This window comes from Uloborus diversus, chromosome 4, assembly GCF_026930045.1.
Source record: "Uloborus diversus isolate 005 chromosome 4, Udiv.v.3.1, whole genome shotgun sequence".
NCBI classification, from domain to species: domain Eukaryota; kingdom Metazoa; phylum Arthropoda; class Arachnida; order Araneae; family Uloboridae; genus Uloborus; species Uloborus diversus.
In genome coordinates this window covers 18,456,339-18,470,334 of record NC_072734.1, presented here as the reverse complement: position 1 = coordinate 18,470,334, position 13,996 = coordinate 18,456,339, and positions in this window count along the sequence as shown.

Sequence of the window (13,996 nt, the reverse complement as noted above, 5' to 3'; positions counted from 1 at the left end):
TTCAGTTCATATGTGTTACAAAAGAAGTTCATGTGAGTGTACTGCTTTTGATTATTTTTGGAAGGGGTTTTGGTAACTTAAGGTGCAAAATCCATTCTTTCAAAAAAATATTGTCGCCCCCATGCCATAAAATTATGACCGGCCTTTATTCATTCATTTCTCCCTTTTCTTTAATATTAATAGTAACTATTATTTACTTATTTATTTTGTGTACTCTAAAATTAATATTGCTACAAACAATTATTTTGGCAAATTTTACAAAAACAAAATTTGATTATAACCTCCCTCCCCCCTTTTTTTGGAATTAGTAAGTTATGTTTTGAAACTAGGGGGGGAGGTGCTTTTGAGATTTTATGGTACTGCTGACTGAACTCCACAAGCAAAAACATGAAACATGTTGACAAATTGGTCAATCCCAAACCAGTGACAGGTGGAGAAAAAAGTAGTGAGGCAGAACGAACCATTGGATCTCATTCTCAATAGCCACCCCCAGTCTGTTTCATTTTGTTAGCAAAGGGGGTGAAAAAGGTAGCTTACTGTTTCAGATCTGAATTTGTAGTGGATTATTTTAAGTTCACATCCCCAGAGAAAATATTTTCTTTTTTTCCCCTTTCTTCCTTTCCTTTTTTAAAATTTTATTTCTTTTTAATTTATTTTTCTCAATAAAATGAGATTTAGATGATTAATATTTTTATTAATGAGTTATTTTTCAGGAACAAATTGTACTAAGAAAAACTTCATTTCTAGTAGACAGTTCTGCATAAAAAAGTGAACATGTATGAAGCATATTTATTTATTTATTTATTTTTTTGCACATAAAATAATAACTATTCAGCACAATAACCCATATTTTAGCAGATATTTGAAACTTGTCCTCCCTGTATCAACTGATCCCATTAAGATCCCAATATGAAACTTGGTGAGATGTGAGAGGATAACACAAAGTAATTTTGTGATTTTTTTCAAAATTTTAAAATTGTCCGTTATTGAGAAATTTAAATTTTAAAATTTATTTAAATTTAATTTTAAATTAAAAAATTTTGAATTTTATTAAGTTGCATATCAAATTGAAGCAGATTAAAAGAGCTTTAAAACAAGACCAATATCAGGCTTGTATCTTTTATAGTTTCTGAGAAAACAAGGATTAACAGTCTCAAAGTGTAGTATTTTTTAACAAAAATTTGAATAATCAATAATTAATAACTGCTAAATGAGGAGAAAGAATTTTTTTTTTAGTGTTTTCATTCATAACTAGGTTAAATCTCTTGATGTACCAAGTTTCATCCAGATCTGTGACGGTGCGTCCTAAAATTGCTCCAAATTGTGTTGATTTGACGTGGAATGACTCAGCAGATGTATTCTCTTTACTAGTTAGTATGTAGACTTTCAAATTTAGAAACGTTCAAATTTAGAAAGTCCTTTAGCAAAAAGTAAAGTCATTATAAACGTTTTTAAGTATGATGAAGTATGAGACTTTCTCCAGACAATAATGTCTCCCTCCCCCCCCCCCCCCCCCTGTATTGAGAAATTAATGTATTTTTTCTAAATAGCTGCAACTGGCACCTCGGTGGCAGTATTTTTCATCTGTTATTATAAGCTGTGTTTTTATTGGCGTAGCCAGGAAAAGTTTGGTTAGGAATGTGGTTTGTTTTAGTCCTTTTATGTTGTGAAAAAAGGAAAATTTCCGAGTTTCTATGGGAAATATATCCCGAAATGCGAGGGAATATATCCCCTTCACCATAGTAAGATTAAATTATGAAGCTAACATGTAGGATCTTCGAATGACTGGCATGGAACCCTGGACTCTCCAGTTTTGAGCCTGATACCTTATACTGATCAGGCCACTGCAGTCCTAGAGGCAGAGCTAAATAATGTAGATGCACGCGCGCACGCCGTGTGCGGATACATTCGCCGTGGAGTTGCACGTCGTCCGATAATCGTTAAAGTTCTTAAATAAAAGATAAAGATTAGATCAATTTGAAACGAATAAGAAGTAAAGGTAATGTCTTTACTTCTAATTCGTTTTGAATTGATATTGATGTCATTTATTTAGATTGTAAAAATTATTACAAGTTGTGGATGTATTTGCTGCTATGCGGATACATTCGTTGCGTGCACGTGCATCTCGCGATAATCGTTCAAGTTCTTACTTTTCACTTTTAATTTGTTTTAAACTGATATTATTCAATTAGTTTGTAAAAACTATTGATAGTATGTACGCAAGCGCATAGCAAATACATTCGCTGCTGTGCGGATACATTCGTTGCGAGCACGTGCATCTCGCGACAATCATTCAGGCTCTCCTTCTTTACTTCTAATTTGTTTAAAATTAATATTGCTAATGTAAAACGTAGTAATCATAGCTAGATAATATAGACTGTTAAAAGGAGCTTAGTTTTAAAATTTTGAAATTTAGCTTAGGTCTTTGCATCCATAGGCTCACATAATTGACATGAAAATTAGTTCCTTGTAACTTCAAAGCATATACCTGCAAGTATTTATTTCTTAATGTTTTTTTTTAAATTATTATTATTTTTATTTTATTTTATTTTTTATTTATTTATTTATTTTTGTACGTGATAGACAATGATTAGCTTGCAGATACTTTTGAGTTGTGTGCGTAGATAGTTTATATTTTTATCTGACTCTGCCTAGAGGGTACCACAGCATTAGGGCCCAGGCCAAGAAGGAGGAATGCCCCAATTAACAAGTAAGGTCCCCTAAAGCTAGAGTTGTCCTACATTTTTCCATCCCTCTAAAAACCTTCTCTGAAAAATTATCAGTTTATCTATTTCGTCCACTTTTCCTGAAAACTTTTTTACGTGTAAAGATACCAGATTTAAAATTTATCAACTTGATTCATCACATACTTTTTAAGGTTGCTAACTTGCTGACTATGAATTGCTCCGGTAATAATTAGCTCTGAGAAGTACTTTTATATTATTTTATCTATGGTTTATTAAATTATTATTATTTTTTTTAATTTTATTATTCAAGATGTTTTTAAATTCATTAACCTTACCTTCTTAAACTAATTGTAGTAAAGGATAACTAGGTGTTATCCTTTATCTTTAACTACTGAGACAATTTCTTTGTAATAAAATTGCTGTTATTATTATATTTATTTATTATTTATTTTAAAATACTTATACCATAATAAAAATAACCATTTCTTTTTAAAATGTAACAGTGCAATTATGCCCACCAAATTGTTCACTACAAACTCCTTTACCAGACTCCTACAAAAGGAGCTTTTATAGCATTTGGTTAAGAACATTGAGTTCATTAAGTAAGTTTGTAATGAAATTAAATATTTTGTGCAATTATATTCTTTTGTAAGTTTTTGCATTAAATTGATCTTACAGTATAATAATGTTGCATTGTATTTTTTCAGGAAGCAGTTGTTTTAGTTGAATTAAATGGTATCATAGATTCTAATTTTTTGCACCAAGAACAAACTCCTACGAAGATACTGGTAAGCAATGTATATACATATACATTGTCATTTTTTATTATTTATATTTCATTAAGAGAATTTTTATATTGTTGGAGAGGCATTGATTTAGTCTAATCCCAAAAGAATCCATTTAAATTGAATGTATAATGGAACTAAAATTTTACTATATGAAGCTCTTGTGAATCTATGATATAGCATCAACAGTAAAAAGATATGACATAAAAATTTGAAAAACAATCTGAAAGTTAAATTGTATTTAAACAACGTATTTTGTATCTTTTACTGCTTCATTACAAGCAAGAATCCAGATCCGTACCACTCTGGAGTTCTGTTTTTCCAAGAGCTAGAACTTTAAATTCTCCCCAGCTCCCATGCTCCTTTTGTTCTTCAGATATATATTTTTTTTAATCAAATCTTTCAGAAAGACCTGGAAATTAAAAAGTTCTGCTGCTCTTCGGTGGCCAGTAGACTCTTTTAATTTAGTAATCACTTTTTTTATAATTAGTAATCTCTTCATCTACAGTTCTTCCTTTTTCAATCAAAGTATTAAAGCAATCTTAAACCATGATACTAGAAGGTTGGGCTTGGATAAATGATTTGAGATTTGTTGGTACATATTTATACAAAATGAACTAAGAAAAATTAAAAGATGAAATTGCTTCAAACATCAATTCTTGTTCAAGAAGGTTGAAATCGTGTTGATATAATTTAAAAAACATAATACATTTAATTTAGTAGAATGTGACAAGTGAAAAAGACTGAAAAAAAAAAACATTTATGTTTAAACTCATTATGTTATCATGTGTTCCTTTTTAAAATAAAAACTTCTGATTGAAATTTTAAATGCAAAAACGAGTATTAATGTGTAGTAAAATGACTGCAGCTGGAGTATATCTAGAGCTGAAGTTGGAGCAACAAAATAATTTTGACTCCTTTACCCCCATTCCAAGGTTTGATCAATAAAAAAGTTGGGCTGATTTTTTTTTTTTTTTTTTTTTTGCATTAATAGTTTATTATGTTTCTGCTTTTCATGATTTTTGTTTCTAAGGGTTTTTGCTATTAAATGTTTAGCTAAATATGGTTAAAGTAACTTGACTGCAAGACAAGTATATGTAGAAAAGTAGGTAAATTTTCTAAGAAGGAAATATTGTTATATATTCATTATTCAAAGTGAAAACTATAGATTCATAAATAGGTGATATTTTATTTATGAGTCTTCAGACAACTGGAGATTAATAAAAAGAACTGAGCCGTCATAAAATCAAGTTGCATTACTTACAGCTTTGATTTCCAGACTATGTAAAAACTGCTGCCTTTAATTTAAGCTAGGTTTAGTAGGTTTCTGAGGGTTTGAAAAAAATATTTATAGTTGGACTAATACTGTATGTACTAAATCTACTACATACAGTATTAGTCGAACTTTATATATGCATCTTAAATCATTGACTATTTTTAATGATTTAAGATGCTTGTTGAATAAAAATATTTTAAAAAGCTATATCTTCTAATATAATCTAATACTTTGTACACCTTCACATAGAAACTATTGTTTATATATTTTTTTAATCATAGTGTTAACAATTATGCTAACCCCAAGTTTTTTAAGACAGAAAGAAAAAAATAAATAAAAGCAGCTCTGGATCTCTCTTTACCTTTATGTCTTTGGAACGGAAATGTTCTTCATCCAATAAGCATCCATAATTAACCTTTTTATTTACTAATCGGTTATAATATGTGTTATGTAATTTATGTAGCCAGTCATTACTTACAGACAAGTGTTAACTTTGACCAGGGCCCAATACGTGCTGATTTTGCTACCTTTTTCGGTACCTTCACAAAATTCTTATTTTGAAATCGGTACTTTCACAAAAATCAAGTAATAAAATCAGTAGCTTCACAAAAACATCGAAAATTTCACAAAAATTCGCATTTTAAAATATGAAATTTGTTTATCTGTTTAAAACAAAATATACTCATAAAAAAAAATTATAAGCAGGTTTATATGAACAATAGCTTAAATAGAAACCTTTTTGTAGTATTTTAACTCATTCTTAGCTGTTTCACACCAAATTGTATTTATGCAATATTATCGCAATCTTTAAACATCTGTTTTGAGGAACCGTTTTTCTCATAATTTCCTATATTGTACACAGTACATAGACCATTAAGCTGAAATTACGATGGTATTTTTCGTACTTCTTAGGTTTTCAGCTCCCCTCCCCCCAAAAGAAACGAAACCTGTTTAAAATACTAGATGACATTTATACTTTTCGAACTAAAATTTCACTTGTTCCACTACTTCTTTTACAAAAATTAGGATGTGTCTAAAATTTCACAAAAACATTGCTGATAAAAAAAAAAAACTTTCACAAAAATAGAATGATGCAATACTTTCACAAAAATAGGTAGCAAGAAAAAAATCCTGGATTGGCCCCTGTTGACTCAGACTCTAATCAAAGTACATTGTTGGCAATTGTATTCTTTGTTGTTTTGTTAAAAATTGTGTTACAATTTTCAACAATCTTAGTACAATTTGATAAAAATAGATGTATTTTGTTATTATTTCAGGGTCTTGAAACTGATGAACCAATTCTTCAAATTGGTCATTACATCTTTTCTGGACATTATGAAGACACATTGGGGACAGTGGTTGCTTATGAACCAACAGTAGTTCAAGATTGTGATGGTAATATAACAAAAAACTGTATAGCATATCCTTCTGCTGATCATTTAAAAAGTCCTTTTTAAAACCTAAAAAGAAACAATAGAAGTACAAAAGCATTAATAAATAAACAAAACACTTTATTTTAAAAAGAATTAAATCATGTGTACACCACCTAAAAATGAGACTTTGTTGCAAATTAAATCAACCTACTTGGAAATTTTGTTCTGCAATTCAGTGTATAAAATAAATGAGCACTTGCTGTTTCACTTAAACCATTTATTTACTTAAAAAACTGATTGACCCCCCCCCCCCCCCTCCCCTCCTCTCCTTTATTAAAAGAAATCTTGTTTTGAGAATTTTTACCGCTTTCATCCCTGTCTGGATTGCAGGTGTTCTGACTGTTATATTTCAAAATTGTTCTCGTAGTTCCTTATTTCTTTGCTCGTTTGCCAAATCTTATGCACAGTTACCTGTGACTTTATACCGTAGAGTCTATTAAATTTATAAGTTTAAGTCTGTTCATACCTTGGAAACGGAGTACAGGTTGAACTTTAAGCCTAGTTTTTTAGTTACAACTGCTGAATGAAGAGACAATAGTGATAGTTCTCAAGCATGTGTGACTTACAAGTCAAGTTTTTAGATTTTTTTTTTTTTTGAAAAAGTATAAAATGAAATGGTAGAAGAAAAATAATAGAAACAAGGATACCATTACATGGTGATCATTAAAAGGGATTTTGCTTCAAATTTTTAATCACAATTTGATTGGACCAAAATTTAGTGATGTTATGACTAATCTGTCCTTAGAAGCAGTGTCATTTTGAATAAATTCAGCTGACTGTGGTAAGTCATATTTCAAATAGAAATTTGTCTAAGAAAGAATTTCTTTTATATTAAAATTGTTATTTTGGAGATAGAGCTTCATAAAGAGTCGTGATTGTTGTTTATTTGAAAGTTTTTGTGGCTTCTTTGTAGGTTTAATACAATTAAATAAAAGAAGCAAACAAAACAAAGTTCCACAAATTGCATGAAAGATGAGCATAACAACAATTTATAGCATGTTATGTATTCTGTTGCTGTTGTTTTTCTCTTGTATGATTTTTGTCTAATAAATTTAATTTTCTCTTTCTTCAAGCTATACATGCATATCGGCATTGTGTTGCAGAACTTCTTCATCTTTATTTTGATGCTAGTAGATTTTTATTTTATTAAACAGCAATAATGATTTACAAAAATATTTTTATTAAAAGTGAAATAGTAATTACATTTTTAAGAAATAAGTTAACTTTTCTACTGCATAATTAAATATATAAATTGCTTTCTTCTTCATTTGCAAAATATGTTGTTTCCGAAATGTACTAAAAAATTCCATTTGTTTAATACTAATATATTTTTAGCATGCATTTTCATTTTTTGAATATATTTTTTATTAACTCAAAATTAATTTTAAAAATTAATTTCAGGAAAGGAGGAGACAACGTACAAACTTGTTGCTAAAACTGATAAAAAATTATCTATGAAAAGGATTTTTCTGGAGAAAAAGGTATCATTAGTATTTTATTTTATGATTTTGATATTTTATGTTTCTTACTTACATCATTAAAGTTTTTTCTATTGTAATTAAAAATAGTAATTTTCCTAAATAGGCTTATTAAAATATATTATTATACTTGTATCATTTAAGTACAGTTAACACTTTCACACCAACATGAAAGCTATTGCTTCACTTTGAAGAATGTAAAATTATTTTTTAATAATATTGTTTCTTCGTGTTTTTTAAACTTCAGTTTATTTGTACTGTTTCTTGTTTGATGTATTTTTAGTATTTATATTTAGTGTTATATTTATTTGGTTATTTCCCATTTTCTATAATCGCGCCAAGTTAATTCATAATTAAATAATCAGTTCAACAAACCATTTGCCAGCCGCTTTGTCTAGTGGTCAGAAAATGACTGCAAACAGGAGATCCCAGATTTGAATCCCGGCTCAGTCATATATGTACTTTCTCTCTCTTGCCCTTTCTTTGTGTGAATGGTTGCCTACTCTGTAAACGGATCCTTATGGCAGGCGTGTACTCAGGGGCGACATTTCAACATTTCATTTGGGGGGTCAGATTGGCTAACAGGAAATGTTCATAAAATGGGTTTAATATTAATAAAAATTTGGGTATATAAACAGTTTAAATTTTTATGACAAAATTTTTAATTTATTTAATAAAAAGAAATATCAGAATCATATCATATTCGAATCTGGAAATCTTGTTATACTTGATCAATCAATGCCAAGTGCCGTGCTCTTTTTTGCCCGTGCAGCTAACAGTTCCCCCCCCCCCCCCCCCGTTGTGCTTTAAAAATAATTCTTTAGCCTCCTGGGACATGAAAATGATCTTACTGTACTAGCTGAGCTGCTTAGCTTAGAATTGGTTAAAAAAATTGAAGTGTTTTGTTAGGAAACGTATCTTTCAGATTCTGCCCCTTAAAATCACTTAAGTATCTTTAAAAATTTTGCTGGTCTTCATTTTTCATTATTGAACAGTATTGTTTCAATCCACAAAACAGTTCTTGTTGCTATTAATTTTCTCATAACTGAAACATTTTATTTTTCGTTTTCAATATCCAATCCAGATATTTTTGAGCAAACAATACATAAAAAATATTTACCAGCAAACCTTGTGTTAGAAACTGAATTTAAATATTTAAATCAAAGCAATTACTTTCCATCAAAGTAGATTTTTCTCCCCTCTTCTTTTTTTCCAAATAAGCTCGATGTTTTTCAGAAGTTCCACTCTTGGTTGAAATATTTATCTGTGCAAATGTTATTAACAGGTTCAACTGTAGATAAAACTGAAGCTTGAACAGTGCAAAAATTAACTTTTGTGGATTAAATATGTTTTGATAGAGTAAAGCATTGTTGAAAAACTCTTTACAATGCGAACAAAGTAAAAATTTAAACAAAGTTTTACACGTTAAAGGTTTCAGATTTTTTATCATTGAATGAGTAATTTTCCAATAATTCTTCCCGGCGTCAAATTGCTGATTCGAAATCATCGAGAAGAATTTTTACGGCCATAGCTCTTTAAGACCGTTTTCTGTCCCTCAGAGATTGCATAGTTAAAGAGCCCTCAGAAACGGTATTTGTTGATACAATATGCGAGAAAAAAAGCAATATATGAGACTTCATTAAATAAACATACAGTATAAGCATAACAATGAATGTAAAATACCAAGAAATTTTTTTGTGAAAATCATACATTCCTACCACTGCACAGGCCTCTTGCATTGGATGCACCATAGTTACACGGAGTGGACATGTATGAAATATTTAGCCTATATGAGGGAGATGACTTCTTCAGTTAAAATAGACCATGATTCTAGATCAGTTTTTTTCTGTTCTGTAAATGCCGGCAAATACTGTATGAATTTCTAAGTCATCATTCAAATAGCGGAAAATGCTCATCTGGAAATATATCAACTTCCTAGTACTTTCTCTGAGGATCAGCTTTATTTTTTTTACGAACATTGATTTGCGATTTTCATAAATTGAATTTACCAGTTTTTTTTCCTTCAGCTCAAAAAATTTGGGGGTGTGACTGCCCCTCTCGCCCCCCCCCCCCCTATTGGCCACTCCTGCATGTACTGTGGAAGTTGAACTTCACACCACATTACAGTACAGTTGGAAAAGTGAAGCAGTGCACCCCCTAATTGCCAGCCTAGCTGTCTAATTAACATAGACTCATGCAGCTGTAGCTACGATATGAAGTGCCTCGAGTACACACACAGAATTTCAATTGCAATGCTCCATTGTAGATGACCCACTTTTGGAAACACGTCTATTAAAGAAGTTCAGTGTGACCCACTTGTTAGTCACAGTGTCGCAAATATCTTTGTATAACAAAGAATATTTGATTTATTACTTATTTGCATTGGAAGTCATTAAAAAAATGTTTTTAATTTCTTCCTACTGCTTAAAAATATTGGATTCCTGAGCATGCTGTTTTGTAAAAGGTGTATTCCAGCTTGCACGGTTTTTCAAATGTGAGAGGATCTTCAGGGTTCGTACAGGTCATGGAAATCCTGGAAAGTCATGGGAAAAAAAAAAACAGAATTTCAGACCTGGAAAAGTCATGGAAAATTGAAATTTTCATTGAAAGTCATGGAAATTTATTTCAAGTCATGGAGAAATGTCCTGGACAAAGATAAAGGAAGGCATTAGAAAATAAAGGAGCATTAGAAATCTTGAGTGATTTAACAGTATAGCACATAAAATCTATTAAAAGTGGCAAATTGAACAATCCAAAAATCAAATCTGAATTTTGAAATCTCATTGCATCCACTTCTGTCACTGCCGCTTGCCATTTTTTGCGATGTGATTTTACTGCCTGGACATCACTTATTTTGAATTTTCTATTATTTTCAACACTTCTTATGTTTCATATTCTGTAGTAGCAAAATTTCACATTCTTAGTTTTGCCACGCCCACTCAAAAAAAGCAATTCAGTTGCATGCAAGTTCGATTCCATCACTTGTAAGAACTTTATCATTAAATTTTTTCGAGTTTATCTTAATTTGTTGAATGTTTTAGAAAATAAAGATCTTAAGTCAGGGGACAGAATACAGAAAAAGAGGAATTCTAATGCTCTAAAACAGTAGTGCCCAACATACGGCACGAAAAACTAATCCATGCGACCCACTGCTACATTCATTGTCGGGAATTAAACGTGTTCTGGAATTTCTGTACCTATTAATTTTAGGGCTCGACCGATGGCATTTTTTGGCCGATAAGCCGATGCCGATTGTTCAAGGATGGCCGATGGCCGATTGTTTTCCTCCAAATGGCCGATTGCTGATGGCCGATGCCGTTGGCCGATGGCAAAAAAAAAAAAAAATCAAACAGAAATAAATTGATAAGAGTGTCAGGGATTTAAACGATCATTGATTCATTTCACTTTACTTCCTTTCTACAAACGAAGAATTGTAATCACAAAAAAAAAAACAGATTTCGACCTAAATTTCTATTTTACGATTACCCAATCTATACTTCACAAGTTGTTTCGCCACATCTGTACATGCATATGTACCTAAGAACATATAGATGACTGAAATATCCATTTTGAAAGCTTCCTCAGCTAATTATCGCAAATTCTCTTGTGATGTCGTCATGCGCGTAAAAAATGCGTCACTCAAAAACGTTATGAAATAGTAAATTGAAAACTCATACGTAAGTAGTATGTTCTAAAAGTTCTAGGACAAGTTTTATAAATCCTTACCCTGAATAGTTCACATTACCGAAGCATATCTATCTACAAAATAATCAGCTTGAACGACTATGCACTTCTGCCAACGTTCATGTAGCTTTTTTAAGTACTTCTGGAAGACATTTTTCGCAACCTCCTGTAAGGCCTCTTGCGCTGTTGCTTTAACTTCATCGTGGGGAAGAAGACGATTTTCATGTTGAGGATGCACGGTTTGATTGGTCAATACTCTGATATGACAAACCAATAAAATAACGTTTCGTCGGAGTTAGCTCCATGTGACTTTTACCTGTTCCCAGCAAAAAACATTTGCATGGACGCCGCTTTCATCCGCCAGGAGAAGATAAAGCTGCATCATAGAAGGTAGCAAAAAATGGCTTCTAGGCGTGTTCCCAAAAGTTGTATGAACACTGGCAGAAGTACATAGTCTTTCAAGGTGACCTTTTGAAGGTGGATGTGCTTCGGTAATGTAAACTATTCTGGGTAAGGTTTTATACAGCTTGTCCCCGAACTTTTGGATCGTACTACGTACAATCTGCATAGAGTGTAGTTATGCTTCTCCTTTTTTTGACTGCTGTATGATGAAAGAGAAAGAACAACAGCCAAAAAAGAAAAAAAAAAAGAAAGAAAGAAAGAAAAAAAAGGAAGAAAAACAAAGAGACGGTTTAATAACCAATTGATTTGTTTGTTTTTTTTTTAATTGAACATTCAACTAAGATTTCAGTAATATTGTAATAATGTATGGATTTAGGTACATTAAACACAGTTAAAAAACGTTAAATTATGTTGTTTAATCATTAAAAAAAATAAGAATAAAACTATGAAACCGTCAACAAATTACGCAGCTAAAGTGGAAAAATTGCACATAGACATTTTTTAGTCATCAAATTAACCAAAAAAAAAAAAATGTTACAGATAAATTGCAATATTAAATCAAAATAGGAATATTTTTATACTTATTTAAAATTTATGAATAGAAAAGTTTGCATTTTTCATGAAAGCTATAACAGTGACATAAATTTTGCTGAAAAAAGAAATAGCCATGAAAAGAGCGAGGTTCTTTAAACGCCGCTACAATAAACAAACTCAATAATTACACCAAGTTAATAGCTGACTACATATACTACTTGATCTGATGTTTGCACACGTAATATTGAGCAATTTGATTGTTTAATCTTTTATGAAGCTTTTCAAACAAGTTCAAATTAAATTTTTCAATTTAACAATTTTCTGAAATTTAAAAAATTGCATAATAGAAAATCCTTGAAACTTTTCTATAAAAAACGAAAATATCTTATTCATTGATTTTATATAAATACATAAAAATAGCTACTTACAACAGAAAAAAAATCGATCGCTATTTTAATGATGCAAAAAAGATGGCGCATTACGAAATATAGGTGAAACAAGTATGAGAAATACGCAAAATGACATTTCTTGACTAAAATAAATAATCGCTAAATATTTAAGAAATGCTTGAAACGACGAGGGAGGGTTAGGGGGGGTGTCACCCACTGATTTTGGAGTAACTCACACTTCGGCCTCATTTTTACTTCCTTTTACAAAAAAAAGGAAATATTGTATTTGCGAAAAAAATTTCACTAAAAAATCAGCCTTAATTTCCATTTTGCTCACCCCTAAATGAATGTTGAGTTTTTTTTTTTTTTTTTGAACCCGACCACACCGATAAGTGCCTAAGAACGTATAGAACCCGAAACATCCATTTTGACAATCCCCGAGTTAATTACAACGAATTTTCTCGTGACGTCCGTATGTATGTATGTATGTGCGTATGTATGTCGCATAACTCAAGAACGGTATGTCCTAGAAAGTTGAAATGTGGTATGTAGACTCCTGGTGGGGTCTAGTTGTGCACCTCCCCTTTTGGTTGCAATCGGGTGTTTTTAGAGGGAGCTTTTGCCCCTTTTTTTGGGGGGGGGGGGAATCATTGTTAATTTCGATGCAAACTCAAGTGGTGATATAATTTGGCGGACACTTGACGATAATTTGCCAGTCTTTTGGTCGCCAAGTTTTGTTACCAACTTGGCGACAAATTTGGCGATTTAAAAAATATATTTATTTTTTTTTTTTTAATCTGGTTTCAATTTGGCCACTGTTAGTGATATTTAGAGAGTTAACTATTGAATCACATTAAAATTGCCAATAATGGGGAAATAACATTAAGTTGGGGTGAAAAGAAGTCATGTGATGCACACTTTAGCTCGTTTTAGTACAGAACCGCTACCACCATCGCCTCGGAAGAGTTTCTGAATCTACTTCAGCACTTCCGAAGAAAAAATTCAAGTCCCTTTGATTTCCGAATTATGTCACTATTCAAAACTTCTTTAATCAATTTCTTACATTAATGCTCTAATGTCTTCCTAAACAATAGATAAAGCTTGAAAAAAAAAATCTCTAACTTTATGAATGGTATTAGTTTTAAAAAACTCAGAAATACAACTAGAGTTTAATTTCAGAAATTGAGGGAGTGGGATGAGGGGCACGCAAGTGTTCTCGGAAATTAAAAAAATAGTCATAAAAAATAGAGTTCAAAATAATCATAAACATTGAGCAAAAAAACCCTTTCAAAACTTGCATCCGAGTTTGTTTTGACGTGCAGTGGCGG